This window comes from Bubalus kerabau, chromosome 12, assembly GCF_029407905.1.
Source record: "Bubalus kerabau isolate K-KA32 ecotype Philippines breed swamp buffalo chromosome 12, PCC_UOA_SB_1v2, whole genome shotgun sequence".
NCBI lineage: Eukaryota > Metazoa > Chordata > Mammalia > Artiodactyla > Bovidae > Bubalus > Bubalus kerabau.
The window spans coordinates 84,115,946-84,129,363 of NC_073635.1; the positions used below are offsets into that span (position 1 = coordinate 84,115,946).

At 37.5% G+C, this 13,418-nt stretch overlaps 1 long non-coding RNA gene across 1 annotated transcript in view; it reads left to right on the forward strand.

Moving 5' to 3' along the window:
• The first annotated feature begins 7,983 nt into the window (after positions 1–7,983).
• The window catches only part of LOC129624193 (uncharacterized), a 47,942-nt gene continuing 42,507 nt past the window's right edge, over positions 7,984–13,418 (forward strand). The window contains exon 1 of the long non-coding RNA XR_008700810.1: positions 7,984–8,151. This is a non-coding gene — a long non-coding RNA (uncharacterized LOC129624193). The remainder of the gene's footprint in view (positions 8,152–13,418) is intronic.

Consider the following 13,418-nt stretch of genomic DNA (forward strand, 5'->3'; position numbering starts at 1 on the left):
AGAGAATAAAATATTTTCATCCCTCAGTTTATCATGAAATAGTGTTTCTATGCATCAAGTTTTCAAAAACCCTTTATTTTATTTCATGTTTTTCAATATTGGGGATAAATAGCAAATATTTACTAATAAATTAATTTTAAGGACGTACATATTTTCAATCAGTTTGCTTGCTTCTGGAATAAATGTCATATTCCAATTTTCTGAGAGATCAGACATCAGTCAAAATTGTATGATGCATTTTTCATAATGATCTTTGTACTTCCTCTTAATATTTCCCATTTCCTTCCAATTTTCTAAGCATTACTTGCATGTACCACTTGCAGAAGCCTTCAGATCAATCCAGTGAACTACTTTCTTATACAATTTACACTGAACAAAGAGCGCTTAAAAGTCTAAAAATGGAACTGCAGGCTCTGTGATAGAGATACAAAGAGATATTGTTTTCAGTCAAATATGAAAGAACATTGATTATTAAATGTACCATTGTTTTCTGTACCACTCAGAAAGAAAAAACAATAAACTATAATATATGCTTAGGAATAATTTACACAGCATATATTCATTACACTAGCCTTTGCAAGCTTTAAGATATATTTAACATATTCCAAGGGAGATGTCATTTTTTTTTCTTGCTTATATTGTTTGCAGGTGATGGGCAATCATTTTGCACATAATTCCCTTGCAAAATGGAGCACAGTGGAATCTACTTGTGGAGTTTTCCCATTGTGAGATACAATAAAGTACTTAATTTTGCTTTGCAAGAAAATAAATGGAATTGCAGTCATTCCTCCAATAGCTAACATTGCCAGCAAGGATTGAAAGATGCCATCAATTCCTAGATGCGTCTTGATCTTAGAGTTGATCTATTGGAGGAAAACATGTTTCTAGAATAGATGAAATGTATGTAGTACTTGGGGAAGGATTTCTTTCTCAAAGCCGTTTAATTTGTTTTCCTCAAAGAATGAACTATCTAGCATCCCTATCCATCTTTGGGTATTAACCCTGGAACTTCAGTCTTAGTAGGCTATTTCTTAAGAGATGGACCATGTAGAGGTATATTGTAAAATGTAGTCCATGTTTTCAGTAACTATTTACTGTATTAAGTCAATTATTAGCTATTAATATCCTTAGTTTACCTTCATTATTAGTTAAAATATGCATTTATAACTAAACAAATATTTATTCTTGGAAAGATCACAAACTAGTTGGTAGAGAATGCAAGCATATGTGAAATGAAACTAAATCTTTTAAAAATTTGATAATTCTATACACACTGATGTATGGATATACACTATATTTATTGACACATTATAAGTTTAAATTTGTAATGCAATTTTCAGAACAGTTCATAGTTTCCCCCTTGATTTTTTGCTAAAAGTTTGAGAATGTTCCTAAAAGGTAAAAAAATGGTCCAATGTCTCGTGTGAGTAATTAAATGCACGGGGGTGGCTACTTGTGTCTGTGCTATTCGCTCAGTTATGTCTGACTCTTTGCAACCCCGTGTACTATAGTCTGCCAGGCCCCTCTGTCTGTGGGATTCTCCAGACAAGAATACTGGAGTTGATTGCTATTCCTTTCTCTAGGGGATCTTCCCAACCCAGGGATAGAACCTGGGTCTCCTGCATTGCAGACAGATTCTTTACTGTCTGAGCCACCAGGGAAGCCTCAAGCTGAATATAATCTTTGGCAAATCTCTTAATATTTTGAACTTAAAATTTTTATTGTGTAAAAAATATGGTATGTAGTCCAATTGCAAATATAATTGTTTTTGGTTGTGACCATTAAAAGGATAGCTGTATCGATCATATAATAAATTGAAAGTGTTTATAATAACATATTATAATATCAATAATAAGTCTGAGAAGAGATCATAGAACCATACTTTATTTTTTCAATCATGGAAAACTCTGAGCAATAAGAGGCTATAAAGAAATGAAAATGCCTCAAGTGCTATACTGCTATTGAATACTTCAAGTTTTATAAATGTTACTTAATACAATATATACAATTATGTTGTTTTAAGAAAGATTATACAATAGGTTGTCACAGGGTACTATTTAATATATGTCGTGAACAAAGTGTGCAAACTTACCAAGGAAGTCATTCAAATAAGGATAAGTGGCCTGATATTCATGATTGACATCTTTGGATAAAGAACCAACTTAAGTGTGAATCTGCTTTAGCTTTGGAGGAGCAGCAAATAAACTGATTTTTCTTAAGACTGAAAGCACAGAATTGCTGTAACAGAAAAAAAAAATTCAAATATTACTTAAATATTAGTAAACAGAAAATGTGAAACTTTATTCTAAGAGTTTGAATTAAACACAATTTGAAAATCTGAACACTGATACTTTTTTTTTTTTCCTTTTTTGAAGGGGATTTGGTGAACATAGGAGAAGCAGAATACAAATGGAGCTTAGCTTTACATCTTCACAGGTAGATTCAACATTTGGGAAAAGCAGAAATGAGGGCAGTCTTAATGCAAGTTATTGCATCCTAGATACTTCCCTGGTTGTCAGACGGTAAAGCGTCTGCCTACAATGCAGGAGACCTGGGTTTGATCCCTGGGTCAGAAAGATCCTCTGGAGAAGGCAGTGGCAACCCACTCCAGTACTCTTGCCTGGAAAATCCCATGGATGGAAGAGCCTGATGGGCTACAGTCCGTGGGGTCACAAAGAGTTGGACACGACTGAGCGACTTCACCTTGCCTTCACCTTATTGCAATCCTAAAGAGGTTAGGCTAGAGACTGCAGAAATAAAGGGGGGAATAGTTGATTCTACAAATGAGTATATATTAGCATCAAAGGAAAAAGTGAAATTAAAAAGTAACTCAGCTTGTTAGCTATTAGAAGGATCTTCCCCAGTGGCCCAGACAATAAAGAATCTGTCTGCAATGCAAGATACCTGGGTTCGATCCCTGGGTCGGGAAAATCCCCTGGAGAAGGGAATGGCAACCCACTCCAGTATTCTTGCCAGGAGAATTCCAAGGACAGAGGAGCCTGGTGGGCTACGGTCCGTGGGGTCGCAAAGAGTCAGACACAACTGAGTGACTAACACTTTCAGTTTCACTTTCAATACCAATAGTAGTCTAGTGTGATGTACATTTTTAATTTGGGAGGCTTGGAGGGTTGTAAAGACTTCCTTTCATCTTAAATATCCATTTTCAGCAGTTATCAAAGGTTGATATTCCTTGGTCAGTCACCCATATACTTACATTTGTATTTATGACACACAGCTGACACTGCCCCTAAAATATACTCAAACGTGTACACTGTCTGTATATGTATATATTAACAACATAAATACCGAGTTATTTAAGCCCTGATTTAACCTATATAAGGAATGAAAATCTAGGGAAATGGTCCTTAATGCATTGTACAATTTTATAATGTTATTTTAAAAGCCTTATTAAAAACTTATATTCAATATATTCAATAAGAATATATTGAACCTTATTGAACCTATTATTCAATAAGAAACATATTAAAACTTTAAACTTTTCCTCCTACTAAGTACCTTAGAGTTACTTCTTATCTTTGTTTCTAAAACCCAATTACTTATACACATATATGTCTGTGCATATGCATATAAATGTATACTTATACATATATAATATACATATGAGGAGGGCTTGGAGACTTACTCCAGTATTCTTGCCTGGAGAATTCCATGGACAGAGGAGCCTGGCAGGCTACAGTCCACAGAGTTGCAAAGAGTTGGACATGACTGAAGCAACTTAGCATGCATACAGTGTAGAAATATATGTATACACATATGCATGTTATGTGTGTGCGTGTATATATATATGAAGAGAGAGAGAGACAGAGAGAGAGTAAAAGATTTTCAATTCTCATACAGTATCACATATATGAGGTTCAATATATTCTTATTGACCATGGTATTCGTAGCTTTCACTTTATTAGAAATTAAATAAAATTATAATTTGTCCTTGTACTACGTAGATATAATAGAAATCAAATCACATTGTAATGATTACAGTATTCAGGATGCAGAAAGGTGGCTAAAAGTATCTAACAAACTTACAAAAATTGTATAATTGGAGAAACATAAGGACAACATCTAGATTTTCTGGTTTTCAAACTGGGTATCTTTCTTTCCTTCTGTAAGAGGCAAAAATATTAATCTTTTTGCATGAATCTTCTAGAAACTGAAAACAGTATATCATGTTGCTTATTGTGTCCATGAAACATGAAAATAAGATATTACTTTGTGACTTTTGAAATTGAAAAGCTTTTTAAAAGTGCTTTGCTTTATATTATGCTTACCAAATCCTAAAAAATACATTTATTTCCTAAAACTCCATTTAAATTCCATATTTTCTTTAAAAACTTACAATACCATGTAATGGGTTTCAGTTTCATTTTTTAAAAAAATACTGCTTTATTTCACTTTGTCAATATTTACAAGGACTGGTATTTATTACCATGAGGTTCAAAGTGCCTTTGTAACTATTTTAAATTCTATATCTTAGATATTATAGGGCTTACTTATCTCTCTTCCATTCTAGCCTATGAGAGGTGATAGATCTCCTGTGTAAAATTACAATCTATTTGGAGAAAAAATGATAGGCATATAAGACAAAATAAGAACCATTTCAGAGTTTGTACATCAATATAGCAAAACTACCCATACACAGCATGCCTAAGTGTTGAGGGTGTAGTATTTATTCTGTTTTATATCTCTGAAATGTGTACAATTGAAAATATGTTAAGAATATAAACCCATGTGGTTTTATTGCCATTTTACTTTGAATAAAGAAGAATTTTATCTTCTGCTTGTTGAACATTTTCTGGGAAAAAATGACAACCTGAATGAAGATTTCTGGTTCTACTTGGTCATATAGATTCTACTTTGGAAATTCTGAAAAAAAGCGGTTGACCACCATTTGCTTCTTTCAAAATTTAGGTTGGCAGAGATAAGTGAAACAAAATGCCTGAGCATCTCTCCGTTATTTTCTTTGCTAAAATGTGAACGCACATGCGAGGCAATTCCTCATGTGCATCAGCTTCACGGATGCCGTGTTGAGTTGGGTTTCATCTGTCATACTGCATCACGTCAGGTTACATGGTGCTTTGTAATGGATGCTGACGTGGGGTTGCAAGCTGCCCTCGCACCTATGTAAACACACTCAGAATGAAAGCAGATGGGATGTTGTTTGCTGCAGTAACTCTTTTGGCAAGTAAAATATCCAACCCCAATTATGGAAAAGGATATCATTATTATGTTGCTAAATCTTACAGTCTGAAATGCATACGCAATCTGATATAAAGCATAAATGTTATGTGGTCTAATAGATGCTGCTGTTTTTTTTTTTTTTTTTCCCCTTGTGTCATGGGATAAAAGAGAAATCAAGCTAAGAAGATTTGTTTTCTTTTCTTAATTTTGCACTAAATATTAAACTGGAAATTATAATGCCACCACGGTCCATACTATCATGATTAGCTAAAATTTTTTCAGAAACAAGCCCTAGAGCTTTTGTGGTTTTTTGCAGCAACACTGAAGCTAAAATGTTTAATAGTCAATTCTTGTTTTGGAGAAAGTAATAGTAACCATTTTTCTTTTTTTTGCTACTGATCACTTCAGATTCCTAAATTGTGGCAAAGAGTTGCCAACACAGATGTCAGCAAAAGTTTCAGAGATGATAACCATTTTAATAGGACACAGAGTGAACAACTCCTGCTAAATAAGGCCAAATGGAGCTAAACTCTTCCTGTATCACCTTAAATTTCAGGCTAGGTCAGTGAACACTGAAAATAAAACCTAATTATTTGCAGTTGAAAAGTTCAATATCTCCATTATGATCTGACCTATTTCAAAAGCCCTTGAAGTTTTTCTGCTGCAATGAGTAGCAGGTCATCTAAACTATTTTTGAAACATTCAGCTGTTGTGAGCTACATCACAGCTATGATTAGAAGACTGATATTTTATATTGTGAAGTAAATGAATTATGAGAACAGAGAATTTGTAATTTGGTAAGTCTCTGCAATTGTGTGATTAGAGGTATTCTGTCACAATCAATATAACATTTCAGAAGAAATACAATTAAATAGCTCAATTGACTAATGAATTAAAATTAACACTTCACTAGTTTCTTATATTATAGATTTTTAAGATATAATTATTCCATTAAATGTTTATTTTATCCTAGTCTTCATGAGATTATGTGTTTATTTCAGTTTTAATTTAAAAATCTTTATATGAAAAACAGTTTTATTATATAAGTTGGTGGATCAGTTCGAAATTTAAACTATAAAAATAAATGAACTGATTCAGTACTTTGAAAAAAACTTTTTTCCCCAGATATTTAATTGAAATATCTCAATACAACTTATTTTTATAGCAAAATAAATCCCTATTCAAGTGTTTCTGTTGTTCTATGTGAAAGTATCCAGAAAAATGAGGAGGGGGAAGATGATATGTTAATGTCTTTTAGGAATACAGGGGGCTTCCCTGGTGGCTCAGTTTTTAAGGAACCCACCTGCAGTGCAGGGGATCTGTGCCGATGCCTGGATTGGGAAGATCCCCTGGAGAAGGGTATGGCAACCCACTCCAGTATTCCTGCCTGGAAAATCCCCATAGACAGTGGAGCTTGGTGGGCTACAGTCCATGGGGTCCCAAACAGTCAGACACAACTGAGCAGCTAAGCACACACACATGAATAAAGTAATTAAATTATCTCAGGAACTAGTCTGTCTAGTATGAGATCACAGAGATCCAAGTTGCATGATATTAGGTTATTTTTCCTTGTTTGAACTTTAGCTGTAGGAGAATTTTAATTTTCAGTAGACAATTGGGGTTATTTTAATTGGCTCTGTTCATGAGTATATTCTATAAATGCCTCATAAAAAGAGCAAGGAGCACTAAACTAACTATATAAATAGACGATTAGATAGATAGAACAGATAAACAGCTAGAGTTATATCAGATTATATTTTTATCTGCTGGCTTCAGCACTGCCCAGTGCTACGCTCATCCTAGTTATATTTCAGTCGTGATCTCTTTATCGTTTCTTTAACCACAAACTCAGACTTTTCTTAGTCTTCTGCCGGGAGCCGGCATATTGCATATTGAGTGCATATTGCATATTGAGTGCAGCACTTTCCACAGCATCATCTTTCAGGATCTGGAATAGCTCAGCTGGAATTCTATCACTGCCGGGAGCCAGCGTGAGGAACTCCGCCCATGACAAAGGTCATGAGGAAGGAGGCTCGGCATACACAAAGGCGGAATCGAGCCTCAGGAGTCCCCCTGGAAATTCTCGAACATCTACCCCCAAACCAGAGTCTGCCTACTTTCTGCTTTGTGCTTTCACCTACACCTCTGACTTTATGGGGGGCTGTCCCCCACTACCTCTCTCTGAAAAGAGAGTTAGCTTACAGCTCCAGTTAATAATTCCTGGGTGTGACAGTGTTTCAACCTACAAACTCCTTTGGAAGTCCTCTAGCCTGCCTGAATAGGTTTTTCCGGCCACATGTGATTGCTCAGAACCTCCCAACTGTGAGAGGCAGGAGATGTTCTAAACTGTCTAAACACAGATTCTTTTGAGTAGTTAAAAGATTGATTAGAAATTGTATTGGTGAAGGGTTTTTCACTTATTGAGCCAATGTTTGCTGCTAAGTCTCCATACTCCTTACCTACTGTGTCCTTGGCAGTGTATTGATTGATATAATGGGTGTATAGAAATGTAAAATGCAGCTTTGTCCAATGCTTTTTTGGAGGCTGGTGCCTGACTTTGGAATAATCACCTTTAGGGAAAAATAAGTTTCTTAAAATGTTAACAGGCCTCCTGGCCAGAAGATGATGTCAATCACCTGAACTTTTGCATATGATAAGTTTGAAAGCCTGGGTTCGATTTGAACCAGGAACTGCTGTCCTTGCATGACTCCACCCCTTCCCCCATTATCCTCTATGCATTAAGGTATAAAAACTACTTTGGAAAATAAAGTGCGGGCCTTGTTCACTGAAACTTGGTCTCCCCATGTCGCTCTCTCTCTCAAATTCTGGCTGAGTCTCCATCTGGAGCGTGGAACCTGCCATGCTTGCTAATTATGCCTGGGCTTCTAAGATCCGACCGGGGAGGCCTCAGTGTCTCCTCTCCTTCAGGAGAATGGAAGGACGCCTGCAGCCTACGTAAGTGGTGCAAACTTCTTGTCTTGAAGTTTTATTGGTCTCCCGCGTAAACCAAGCTACTCAGTCTCTTTTCTCCACTGAATTTTCCTACTGAGCTATCCTCGTTCTATTATTCTTTATATCCTTAATTAACATTTAATTAAGCAGTTGTTTCCTGACCCTCGCCTATGCCGTCTCTCCTTCGAATACCCTGGATCAGCTGGGGCTGGACCCGGGCAGTCTTCATCCTATAAATTTCACATCATCATCTGAAGCCCTTATTCAACTCCTTTCACATTGAAATGCTGTTCTATCTCCTCAAGGGCCACTCAGATATCTCTCTTAATGAGCAACCTATCTTCAGAAACTGTGACTCATAATTACAACCAATTGTTCATTTCTTCATTCAACAAACATTAATATGCCCTATCTACACTGGCTATTGGACTGTAAAATCAAATAGAATAGGCTATCTGTCCTTTATTGAGGGAAACAAGTGTGAAAACGTTGAATTCAATGAAGCTCCTTATAAGAAAGATATATAGAGAATGTATTCAGGGCATGCAAAATTAACTTGTGATTTGATCTTGAGAGTGGGAATTCATAGGAGAAAGAACAGAATAAAAAGCTTCAAAGAGTGAGCGACTGTGTGAGTCTTGATAAATAAGGGTTCACTCCACCTGAGGTGAATACTTCTCTTGTGGAAGAAGCAACTTTGCAAAAGGAGATATGAAATAAACAAGGCAGAGCATTTAGGTATAGCTAAAGGAAGCCACGATGGTAGATTGTCAGTGCTCACAAACAGATGAGAGTGTAGTCACTTTTAGAGGCTCTATCAGCACATGTGCTGGACTTTACTCTGAGGACAATGGAAAGATTAACAATATTTTTTTTCTGCGAAGCTTGATGACCAGGTTTTCATTTATAAAATGATTATTCTTCAGAACAGCCAGTATAGCCTGTAGACATGCTCTCAGTCCAAAGCATGATACTGACTTTCTAATTTTGTTTCTCCTAATTTCTTCCAGCACATTTTCCCTCTGGCAATCTCCACAATGAAAGCCCCAGTTGCCTTGGAGTTTATCCATTACTTCTTCCCCTTCTACATTATTTAACCTTAGTTAAATCAATTCTACCTCAAAATGTCTCTTTAATCCACACCTTCCTCTCTAACCCCAGTGAAATTTTCCTATCTCAGCCTCTTAAAATCCCTTACCTGTACTAAAGACTCTACAATTTTTCTAACTTTACTCATGTCTTAATCCCTTCTAATTTATCACCTACCTTGTCACCAAGGTTGCTGTTTTACATTAATTTTATCAGGACAGCTCCCTATTGGCTCATTACTGGACAAAATCCAAACTCATCTTTAATTTTTTTCTATCTGACCCCAAATTCTAGTTCTTGAACCACAGGTTTGGCTTGCTACAAAAAGGCCTGTGATATAAGCAGGTATGAAAGGGATTCACCATTTTATATGTGTCTAGTATATTTTTAAAAAAATATATGCATGTGTATGATATTTGCTATTATAATTAAGGAAAACTACAGATGTTGGTGAAACCAAGAAAGTAAATTAAATGGAAATTCAAACAAAAAGCTAAGATTAATGAACTGGAAAATAGATTCAGAACACATCTATAAGACTGAAGTTTGGGAAAAGGATGCATACACAAAAATTAGGAATCCCAAATGAATATAATGTATAGAGAAGTAGATAGCAGAAGAATATGGCAAGATAGTTGCTCAGAATCTTTACTTGACAACCAAATCTGATGGATTAGTCCTGCAACAGGTTTAATTCCACTTGTCCTTGTTCAGTCCCTAAGCCATGTCTGACTCTGCAACCCCAGGGGCTGCAGCACACCAGGCTCCTCTGTCCTCTACTATCTCCTGGGGTTTGTTCAAATTCATGTCCACGGAGTCAGTAATATTCTCTAATCATCTCTTCCTCTGCTGCCTGCTTCTCCTCCTGCCTTCAATCTTTCCTAGAATCAGGGTCTTTTCCAATGAGTCAGTTCTTTGCATAAGATGGCCAAAGTATTGGAGCTTCAGCTTCAGCATCAGTCCTCCCAATGAATATTTAGGGTTGATTTCCTTTAGGATTGAAATCCAACTTACACTATTATTTAACTGTATTATTACCTTCCCCCTTTTCGAGGGCACTCATATTTAAGACTAGGCATATTTAGGTGAATATGCTTTCTCAGTTGATGAGAAACATTCTGCTCTTCTGTACATAGAATAGTGCTACTCCTTCAGCATATTATTCTGATGAGCAGCAGCAGCAGCAGCAATGAAAAGAGAACCCTTGACTTATGCATGCTGCTGCTGCTGCTAAGTCGCTTCAGTCGTGTCCGACTCTGTGCAACACATAGATGACAGAGCACCAGGCTCCCCCATCCCTGGGATTCTCCAGGCAAGAATGCTGGAGTGGGTTGTCATTTCCTTCTCCGATGCATGAAAGTGAAAAGTGAAAGTGAAGTCGCTCAGTCGTGTCCGACTCTTAGCAACCCCATGGACTGCAGCTCATCAGGCTCCTCCATCCAAGGGATTCTCCAGGCAAGAGTACTGGAGTGGGGTGCCGTTACCTTCTCCATGACTTATGCATAAGGAAAAGTCAAACAGATGATGTCCTCAAGATCTAATGACAATTTCACTGGTCTAGATTTTGATCTGTTGCCAGCTAATCCAATTTGAATTTCCACTCACCTGTGTCCAGTGAAGTCTTGCTTTACCAGCTCCAGTAAGAGCTGAGTGGCAGCTTTTCCCCAGCAGATGTTAGAGTCTTTAATAGGGAGAAAATACCTTAAACTCAGACCTTCCAATTTGAGTCTCTTCAACCACATCTAAGCACTTGGCACCGGGTTGCTCTCTATCCTGGGTACATATGGTTTGTTTTGGAACTAAATCTAATTTAGCTATTTCCAAGTTCTGGTCAGCAAACCAGCCTTCTTCCATAATGAGATTTTATTGGTCCATGTCAAAATGAAAGAAACATGGTTAATTCAGTAAAATTTTTCTAAATACAAATTTATCCATTACTAAGGACCTAAGAGTTGACATTATGTTTTCTAAATTTTGGTATTGAAATATTGTTCCTTCCATGAAATGATTCTGATGAAAGATTATATTTTGGGTGGCAAAATCTAGTTTTCTTTTGACTTTTTATATCCTTGTTAGAAAAAAAAATGACAATTACAATTCATATATATATCTTTAATTTTACTTCTATATTCACATATGTATTTAACTTAATAATTAAATATGGATATATTTAATTAGATTGGATTTGTTAAATTCAAATATGTAAGGATTCTTCTAGCATATATTAACATTGAACCTGACCCTATCATTTTAAAGAAGCATTTTATTAATAATATTGGCCCTAGCCTTCAGAGGACAGCAACCTCTGAACTTGGGTATCTTTCTCACCATGGCATTCTTTCTTACCTTGATGAATGATACACTCTCTTTATGGCCCTAGGGGACATAATCCTTGAGTGGGCCTTCTGGCATCACATAATATATCTATTCCAGCATGTCCTTCTCGGTCAGCCTCCATCTACCTTCCATCACCATCTGTTGCAGCAACTCAGATAACTCAGATCTGTACACCTTACTAAGCAATGATTCCCACTTTCTCGAAGCTTCTAACAGCCGTACGACCAGTGTGTCAGGCTCATCCTTACGGTTTCAATCAGGATGTAAAATGGTATGTCCCAAGAAACTGCTGGACTTCCTGGTGGTTCAGTGGTAAAAGATCTACCTGCCAAAGCAAGAGACACAGGTTCCATCCCTGTGTTAAGAAGATCCCCTGGAGAAAGAAATGGCAACCCACTCCATTACTCTTGCTTGGAAAGATCCCATGGACAGAGGAGCCTGGTGGGTTACAGTCCATGGGGTCGCAGAGTCAGACACGACTGAAGCAACTAAACAGTGCCACCAGGTCAATGAACTTTTACTTTTCCAGTCTTCAGTTTCAGACCTCTTAATCAAGTATTGTTGTGTCCAGTGAGATATTTGGATGGCATCACTGACTCAATGGTCATGAGTTTGAGTAGGCTCTGGGAGTTGGTGACTGACAGAGAGGCCTGGTGTGCTGCAGTCCATGGGATCACAAAGAGTCGGACATGACTGAGTGACTGAACTGAACTAAACTGAATCAAGTTTACTTGAAATTTAATCAGAAAGATACTCTTGCAAGCACACGCTCACTAGTTCTTGTAGGTCCTCCATTGTATAATTTTATTCCTCTTTTGTCAATCCCAGCAGGTCATTAGCCAGATTATCTTTGCTGGGATTAAACCATGGTTATCAGCCCATGAGCTCTTAGGAGTGAATTTCATTCCCTGTGCATTATCATTCATCAAAGGGGAAAGAGTATTTTTACTAAAGAGAGGTGAACCACTTTTGTAAGCAGAGACATCTCAGGGGGTCTCTGAAGTGAAAATCCACTAGGGCATCCATCCAGATGTCCAACACCTTATTTCTAGTTCTCAGATTTTTCTAAGCAGGGTTTCAAACCTCAGTCCAAAGACTGGCTTTGGCTGAATATTGAAATATATTTGGAGATCTGTAACTTTCAGGTTCTAAGTCTGCTCTTCATCTTTGTCCACTGTCTCACTAAAGGCAATGTGCTGGGCTTTGTTGATCAGTCATGTCTGACTCTATGTGACCCCATGAACTGTAGCCCACCAGGCTCCTCTGTCCATGGGGATTCTCCAGGCAAGAACACTGGAGTGGGTAGCCATTCCCTTCTCCAGGGGATCTTCCCAACCCAGGGATCAAATCCAGGCCTCCCACATGGCATGCAGATTCTTTACCATCTGAGCCCCCAGAGAAGCCCAAGAATACTGGGGTGGGTAGCCCATCCCTTCTCCAGGGGATCTTCCTGACCCAGGAATCAAACCAGTGTCTCCTGCATTGCAGAAAGATTCTTTGCCAGCTAAGGAACCAGGGAAGCCCACTAAAGGGGATCTGGGCCTCTTAATAAACTTATAAAGAGGCTTCTAGTTCTCACAGTCAGCCTTTAAGGACTTGGTAATCGGCACTCTGTGTCTCATTGTCTCTCTCCAGAGAGTATCCTTCCTGTCTTCTGTACAGATTGTTTGTGTCTCCTCCTCCACTCAATTCATATGTTGAAGCCCTGATATTTGAAGTTGGGGCCTATGAGATGATGAAGCTTAAAGGAGGTCGTAAGGTTGAGGTGCTCATCCAACAGGGCTGATGGCCTTCTGAGAAGGGCAAAAGACACCGGGGCTCTAACCCCATCACAAGAGGATGCA